The 9,116-nt window shown below is 40.1% G+C and overlaps 1 pseudogene; it reads right to left on the bottom strand.

Annotated features, from left to right (window-relative positions):
- Window positions 1-1,710: 1,710 nt before the first annotated feature.
- Window positions 1,711-7,249, bottom strand: LOC143026082 (histone H2A-like; annotated as a pseudogene).
- Window positions 7,250-9,116: the final 1,867 nt, after the last annotated feature.

Raw genomic sequence — 9,116 nt, 5'->3', positions numbered from 1 at the left:
CGTTATGGCATTCCCTGAGAGGGACTGATCTAAGGGTATTCCAAGATAGGTTACCTCTTGTTTTGACTCCAAGACATTAACCCCACATCTGACTTGTACATCGCTGTGTTTCCTGTTTTGATGCGAAGACAATACTTTCCGTTTTACCGAGGTGTAAAGACAGCCTATTATCTATGAGCCAGTCCTGGACCGATGACAGTTCGACACTCAGTTTCTCCTCTACTTCAACTGGGTCCCTACCTGAGACAATTAGTGCGGAGTCATCTGCAAATAGCAGTAACTTACAGTTCACCGCACCTGGCATGTCGTTAATATAGACCAGGAACAGTAGCAGTCCTAGAATTGAACTTAGTGGTACACCACAAGTTATCTCTCTGTCATCTGAGCAGGCTTCATTTACCTGTACTAGTTGTTTGCGACCTGTAAGGTAGGACTTGAACCAGCCAATATTCGCCACTCCTAATGCCTGAAGTTTTTTATTAAAATATCGGGGTCCACTGTATCAAATGCCTTTTGTAGATCCAACAAGACTAAACCCGTGTAATTACAGTACCTCTGTCGCATTCCTGTTTTATCAGATCGTAAAGGTATATTAAGCTGGTGTCTGTTGAGTAATTCGTTCTAAAACCAGATTGCATGCCGTATAGTAGATTACGTTCCCTGAGGTAGGTATCTAACTGATTGTATACAATACATTCCAAAACCTTGGAAATAATACCTAGAATTGAAACAGGCCTGTAGTTACCTGCCTCAGTTTTTGCGTTTTTCTTATAAAGAGGTGTTACCCGAGCCCTTTTCATGTCGCTTGGGATAAATCCTGAACCGATAGACAAATTTATTATGTGGGTTATTGGGGGGAGTAATAATTGTGGCTCCATCTTTAACAAACCTCGCAGGAATGTCAATCCTGTCAATATGCTATGATTTATCAGTTATTTATGTTATTAGAAGACACGAAGAAGAAGCTTAAAGATGTCGCTTGGTGTCACCCTCTGTCACCACTGTTCCACCACGACTAATAACACTTCTAATTCCTTCTTAATGTTAGTCTCATAATTCACTCGTCACAAAGGCCCCATGCCTTCGTTACGTCAGTTTCACTAACTTCCAAGTTCATCTTATTCAGTAGGCCCCTGCCTAAGTTCCGATTGAGGGTGAATGAAATTGTGATTATACTTTCAGTGAACGTGTTGGTCTCAATCAGTACACACTCGAGAAGTCCCTAGAGGAATTCTCAAAGTTGCGTCTAGCCACCTTCGTTCTGACGTAAATTTTTTTTTTTTTTTTTTTTTTTTTTTTTTTTTTTTTTTATCCAATAGTCTTTTGCTTCTCAAACAAGTGCCACACCTTAAGGGCGTGCCTTTTCCTTTTTGTCCAATAATATTTTCTCCTCGTACACATTTTTCTCCAATCCGAGCTGTTACAGCCCTTCTAGTAACATTACGGCATAAGCATTATGTCGTAACGGAGTTGGCTAATCGCTTACATCAGCATTATTACAGTCACCTCTGTATCAACATTCAACAATCTCGTCGGTCGTCTGTCGTTTGTTTACATAGACAGGACGGCGACTAAACAAATCCACGACTCAGCACTTCAGAGTCGGCCGGTGTTTCATAACACTGATACTGAATTAGCATTCATTCTCCATCTACCTCTCCATCTACCTAATTGTCTACCTCCATCTACCGGCCTCTTACACTTGGGCCTTTACTTCTCTGTCTTCTTAGGCAGGGGAACTGCCTGGATGTTAGGCAGGACACCACCCTGGGCAATGGTAACACCAGAGGAGCTTGTTGAGTTCCTCGTCATTGCGGATGGCAAGCTGGAGATGGCGAGGGATGATACGGGTCTTCTTCTTGTCGCGGGTAGCATTGCCGGCCAACTCGAGGACCTCAGCAGCCAAGTATTCCATGACTGCTGCCAGATAGACAGGGGCACCAGCACCAACGCGCTCGGCGTAGTTGCCCTTGCGGAGGAGTCTGTAAATCCTACCGACGGGGAACTGAAGACCAGCCCTGCTATGATTTATCAGTTATTTATGTATGTTAGATTGTGTTTGTTCACACTTGAAGCAGCTGCTATGGTAACTACATATGAGGTATGTTTAATAAGTAATGAGAAAATGTCAGGTGAGACATTAAATATGATTTGGTCAAAATATTACTTCATGGTGAAGTGCACATACATATATTCTATAAAATGACTAACTGGCAACTTTCTATATTTGTAGGTCTGAGTGCAGCGGTGAACGTGGTGGAACCAGTCTGATTTGGTTTACTGATCTGTGAACACTTGTCAAGATGCAGGGAAACATGGAGCAACGTTACGCCATTAAATTTTGTGTTAAACTTAAGAAAACCAAACAAGAAGCTTATGGAATGTTAAAGGAAGCCTATGGGGATGAACAGATGAGCCAAGCAAGTTTCTATCGGTGATTTAACAGATTTTCTGAAGGCAATGAACAGGTTGAGGATGAACCCAGATCTGGAGCACCAAAAAGTGCACACAAGGAGGAAAACATTGAGGAAGTGCAAAGGTTTGTGATGCAAGACCATCGAATATCTGTGAGGATATCTGAAGCTGTTGATATTAGTATTGGCACAGTAGAGGCAGTTCTGACCGAAGATCTGAAGCTTCACAAAGTCTGTGCCAAGTTCGTACCAAAGATCCTCTCCGATGACCAGAGGCAGTTTCATGTGGAATGTTGCACTGACATTCTCGAAATGATAGAGGCTGGTTCAGGTTTCCTGAATAAGGTAGTGACTTGCGACGAGAGTTGGGTGTTCACCTACGACCCTGAGAGCAAATGTCAGAGTGCTCAGTGGAAGCAGGCAACCTCTCCCAGACCAAAAAATGCAAAGATGAGCAGTTCGCAAGAGAAGGCCATGGTCATTCCTTTCTTTGACTCCCAAGGGTTCATTCACGTTGAATGGGTTCCTCAGGGTCAAACCGTCAATAGGGTATATTGCCTTACTGTTCTGAAAAGGTTCAGGGAGAAGATGAGGAAGAAGAGGCCTCAGCAGTGAAGGAGTGGTCAGTGGTGGTTCCACCAGGACAGTGCCCCATGCCACAAGTCAACGCTGGTGACCACCTGGATGGCCGACAGGGGAATGAAAGTGGTACAACACCCACCCTACAGCCCTGACCTAGCCCCTTGCGACTTCTTCCTGTTCCCATGGATGAAAGACAGCCTCAGGGGAACCAGATTCCAGTCAACAGAGGAGCTGAAAGAGGCATCGAAAAGTTACCTGAAGGGACTACTGAAAAAGAACTTTGAGGAGGTCTTCCAGGATTGGGAGAGACGCATGCAGAAGTGTGTAGATGCAAGAGGCAATTATTTTGAAGGAGACAAAGTTTTGTAAGCTTAAGAAAATAAATAGTGTCTCTCCTGACATTTTCTCATTACTTATTGAACATACCTCGTATATACATATACCAAAGGCTTTTCCCCCCTTACAAAGGGGTAACTATCACGGCATTAACACCATTGACACTCAAGCTAGTCAAATGTTAGGGCATTAGATTAACACTATGGGTTAATATATGGATATGTTTTTGGCATATGGAAAGAATGAATCAAGAAAGACTAGCAAAAAAGTGAAAAGTGGAGGTGGAGGAACAGAGCTCAAAGGGAAGGCCCAGAACGAGGGCACTGGATACAAGAGGAATGTCTGTCAGGCAGGGACGGGAGATGGCAAAAGATAGGTGTAACTGGAGAGTGGTTCTAAATGAATGTGGAAATGACACAGCCCGAAGGAATTTCTTCTTATCTGCTTTGTACTTCTTGTGTGGATGATGGGAAGGGTGGTCACCATGTAACGAAGCAATGAGAGTAGGGTACGCGTACCAATGGAGACGCATTTGACACAAAAAAACTTCTACCTGCCAATGGTGAATAGATAAGAGTATAATTATAGGCTCAAAAAATCACTTAAATATCCCCTCACAATGTGACATCGTCTTACCTTCCTAATCCAAATAGGTACGTGACTGTAGGAGATGAAATGATTCTTTCAAAAACAGTACTTTTTTTTTTTTTTAATCTCCTGCAGTCACGTACCTATTTGGATTAGGAAGGTAAGACTATGTCACATTATGAGGGGATACTTAAGTAATTTTGTTTAGCCTATAATTATGCTCCTATCTATTCACCATCGGCAGGTAGAAGTTTTTTTTTTGTGTGTCAAATGCGTCTGCATAGAGCAAGTGAGTCTCCATTGGTACGCGTACCCTAAATCTGCTTCAGTTGTCAGGTCATGTTGTGGAGGTGCTGCATTTTGCTGTAATGCTTCTGACCCAGGTGGTGGTTGGGGGGGGGGGTTAGGGATGGCCTTTCATCCACAAGGGTCTAAGATACATGCATATACCAAGGGCTTTTTCCCCCTTACAAGGGAGTTAGCCAAAGTCAAATGGCAAAAATCCACTCCAACCCATTCCACTCCCATTCACCACCCCTCCCTCCCTCTCTCTTTTCTTGACTCTTCCTGGATGACAGGTCATATCTGCATCTTGCCCACTGCCCTGGGTCAGAAGCAATGCAGCAAGATGCAGCACATCCACAGCAAGGCCTCATTCTCCATCCCCTCATGCAGAAAAAGAGAAGATGGGGAGAAATCTCCTTTGGACTGCATCACAATATTCACACATAACCACTCCCTAACCCACCACCTCCCCATCCCACTCACTTCCATGTGTCACAGCACCATCCATATACAACCAATCTACACTCATTCCTATCTTCTCCCATCCATCTCATCCTTGGTCACCCTCTCCTGTTCACACCTCCACCTCTGCCTTCCACATCTCTTTTACTAATCTTTCTTCACTCATTCTTTCCATGTGTCCAAACTATCCCAATACTTTTTCATCAACTCTATCTCTAAGATAAAAAGGGAAAACAAATTGGTTGTGGGTGTATGCTTTGGCTGGACACCTCACTTATAAGGAAGAAGAGACCTTTTGGTATATGTACATATGAATCACAATGGCAAAAGCCGACAAGACTGTGAGAATAAACACCTTGTGAGATCGAAACCTTTATTAGTACTACGTTTCGCTTGTTACAGCTTTTTCAAGTACAGACATGACACACACTCTGAGCACATATAAGCCAACAGGGAAGGAACTGGGAGAGGTTATCAGGGAGGGGTGGGTGGTAGGTGGAGGGGGAGGAGGGGGACGGGTGGGACTTGGTGGAGACAAAGGAGGACATTTCGGACAGTTTGTTGAAGTGGACTAAGGGGGACATTTCATACATTTATTTAATGCGGGTAACAGATGGATTATAGGAGGCATGTTTAACATCGCCCCTCCTATAATCCATCTGTTACCCGCATTAAATAAATGTATGAAATGTCCCCCTTAGTCCACTTCAACAAACTGTCCGAAATGTCCTCCTTTGTCTCCACCAAGTCCCACCCGTCCCCCTCCTCCCCCTCCACCTACCACCCACCCCTCCCTGATAACCTCTCCCAGTTCCTTCCCTGTTGGCTTATATGTGCTCAGAGTGTGTGTCATGTCTGTACTTGAAAAAGCTGTAACAAGCGAAACGTAGTACTAATAAAGGTTTCGATCTCACAAGGTGTTTATTCTCATATGTACATATGGTTCAATACATATAGTAGAGCAAATATGTACCTCTTTACAATTTCAAGAATCAAGGATGCATTCTTGCCCTACATTTTAGCAATTTTGGATGCCATTATCTGTTTGCCTCTAATAATTCAATTATTCTTAACTTTTCATTAATTGAAAATTCTTTACTGATCTTTGACTGATCAGTTTCACACATCACTATTATTTTGTTTTTGAACCATTTTACACAAAAATATTGTTATAATGTACACCAAAATATGTTTACCGTATTTATGTCATCATAGCCTTGAGGATTAATATTATTATTATTATCATTGTTACACATAATGAAAGTACAATAACCTTCTCAGTGCTTGGGGACACTAAAAATCTTTGTGAAGTCTATTTATATAACAAGGGGTTCTTCCCCCTTATAAGGAAGGTAGCCATGTTAAAGGCACGTAGCTACTCCCGCCCATTCCACCACCCTTGTTTCCCTCTTATTTTAGCTCCATGTGGACAAAGGGTCATTATCTCATGTCCACCGAGTGGGGAGAAATTCCTTTGGGCAACTTCAAAATATCCATACACAGCCATTCTCCACTCACCCATATCCTACCCTCTCCTGTCCTTGCTCAACAGACATTCCCCTCTTGCTCAAAGCTCCTTTCACCCCATCCATCCATCTCATCCTTGGTCGCCCCCTCAAGTTCACTCCATCTATTTCTGCTTTTCACACCTTTCAATAATCTTTCTTCAGTGGCGGCGCCAGGGGGGGGGCTTTAGCCCCCCAAAAAAGTGGCCAGCCCCCCCATTAGCCCCCCCCAACTGAAATGAGCAAATTGAAAATTTAAAAAACTCATTGAAATAATTTTATTAAGTGGAATTTTTAATTGCCAGGGCTAAAAAATTGTCAGCCATCAGTGCTAGCCCTACCATTAACCCCCTCCCCTTCTGAAATGAGGATAATATATGTGTATTATCATATTACTATTAGCCCCCCAAAAAATTTGCTCAGCCCCCCTTTAGCCTCCCCAACTAAAAATTCCTGGCGCCGCAGCTGTCTTTCTAGTCTCATTCTATCCATGTGTCCAAACCATGCAAACTTCGTGATGTGATAAATAAATAAAAAATATAACTCCTTCAGAGCAGTGTCCATCTACGGTTAAGCAAAATAATCTTCAAGAACATTAGGTTTCCCTTGGGAAAGGGGAGAGGTATGTGTGGTGTGTGCAAGGTCGCAAATTTACCCAATGATATAGGCCATTGGACTCTACTAACTCTAAGCTCTCTATGAATATCACTTTGGGAAAGATAATAGATGTAGATCACGAATCTGGCAAGTAATCCTAGACAAAGGTGAATCACATATTTCGCTCTTTTTGTCTTGTGCTTTTGTTGACGTCATTTCAGACTGCCATGACGAATTAATTTCTCCTCATCCCGTTTCCCTAAGGACAAACACGTCATCACACTAAAAGTCACTATGAAGAATGCTGCTGGGGGTTAAAAAAGGTGTCTATGTATAAACATGTATAAATATATGTATATTCACCTGCCAAGGACCCCCAGCTCCGTCCTCAGTGACGGATGTAGCTTGGCTTTCCTCCACGCACTGTGAAGGCATCTCTTTAGCCATACGTACAGTAATGGGACCCAGAGGAGCTGCCATGCCGTCTGTTGATCTCACTGATACTAAGCGAGAGCATTTGCTAATTCGGTATTTGATAATGACCGCCAGATTATTTGTTAATGAATGTGGTGTATAGTTTTTAGTTTTTCCTTTCTATATATATATATATATATATATATATATATATATATATATATATATGTACTGTATATATATATACATATATATATATATATATATATATATATATATATGCGATGGCATGGAATTAAAAGTTGTTTGTGGTTGAATAATATATATATATAGATATGTATATATATACATATATATACATATACATATATATATATATATATATATATATATATATATATATATATATACATACAATTCCTTGATATATAAGCAACTTACTGTAAAACTTCAGGTTTAGGAGACTTCTTCACTATATCGTATTTACATAGCTTTTTATACTGAATCAGAGTAGGATGTTTGTAATAATGCGAAATACTGAAGTTAGGACTTGTGTTGTAAAATCTAAGCTGCTCGCTCCAAGTTTATCATGGAAACAAGGTGAATGACTGTCAGTGCGAGTCTAGATGCGTAAAACTAGAACATACACTTCAGTATGTGTACTCTGCTTTGTCACCACACAATTTATCGCTGAAAAAGAAATTACTGTTAAATGTCTACAATATGCGTTTGCATCACTTGATACAACGTGTCTGAATAATTAATTCAAAGAAATAACTTTAATTATAAAAAATGTGATTCTTACATAACATATACTAAGTGTGTTTCAGTTAATTTCGATTAGGTTTACTGAAAAAAATGTAAATAGATAATATATATATATATGTGTATATATATATATATATATATATATGTATGTATGTATATGTATATATACGTGGAGTTAAAAACGACAGCATTGTTGTAGTTGTTCAGTTTTTTCTTCGTATTCTCGATTTTCCTGATAAGAGATTTTCCATTAACTGGGTGAATTGAAACTAGGTCTCTATATTCTTCCATTTGTTCTTATTTGACATCGACGTTTCGTCTTAAACAAGACATTATCAAGATATAACTGAAATAACAAAAATTACATGGTAACAGTAAAGGTACTAGACAATATCAAGATATAACTGAAATAACAAAAATTACATGGTAACAGTAAAGGTACTAGACAATATCAAGATAAAACTGAAATAACAAAAATTACATGGTAACAGAAATAATAAAGGTGACAGATTTGTGAAAATAAATACAAAGACTTACATTTAAAGGGTGCGAACAAAAAAAAATAAACAAATTGAAAAAAGTGAAAAAGTAAAGTGAGATTAGTAATAACCAAATATTTCTGCTTGGAATACGATTTAGCACAATCACTGTGGCAGTGACTGAATCAGCATTGTTGCATAAACATCACGTACACTGCAGTGATAACTAATTATAATCTAGATATGGGTGTGATTAGCCATATTCTTGGATCACGTGCTGGACACCTGATCGACAGCAATTAATCCTTCCAGATGAAACCTCAGAGCTTGTATATGGCCCGATCTGGGTAATGCTGTGACCTCACACACACACACACATACAGCAGAGAATATCTTAGAAAAAAAGGGGAAACTAACAATGAACAATTTAAACAAATATGGATAAAAAGAGAAATGAATAAAGAGAAAAGAGAGGATGAGAAAGCAAAAAGACTGGAAGCTAAGGAAAAAAACGAGAAAAGAACAGAGACAGAAAAATATAAATTCTATTGGAGAGTAGTGAATATGAAAGTGAGGAAATGGTTCATAGCAGAGAAAAACGTAAAAGGAAACAGAAAACACGATGGAAGTAGCAGAAAATTAAAAGTGGCTTACACAAATATAGATGGATTAATAACAGGCTTGAA

This window comes from Oratosquilla oratoria, chromosome 6, assembly GCF_046742065.1.
Source record: "Oratosquilla oratoria isolate Oo_2021 chromosome 6, ASM4674206v1, whole genome shotgun sequence".
Taxonomy (NCBI): Eukaryota; Metazoa; Arthropoda; class Malacostraca; order Stomatopoda; family Squillidae; genus Oratosquilla; species Oratosquilla oratoria.
Note: the sequence above shows the minus strand (reverse complement) of the source record. Positions and strands in the feature narration are given on the sequence as shown.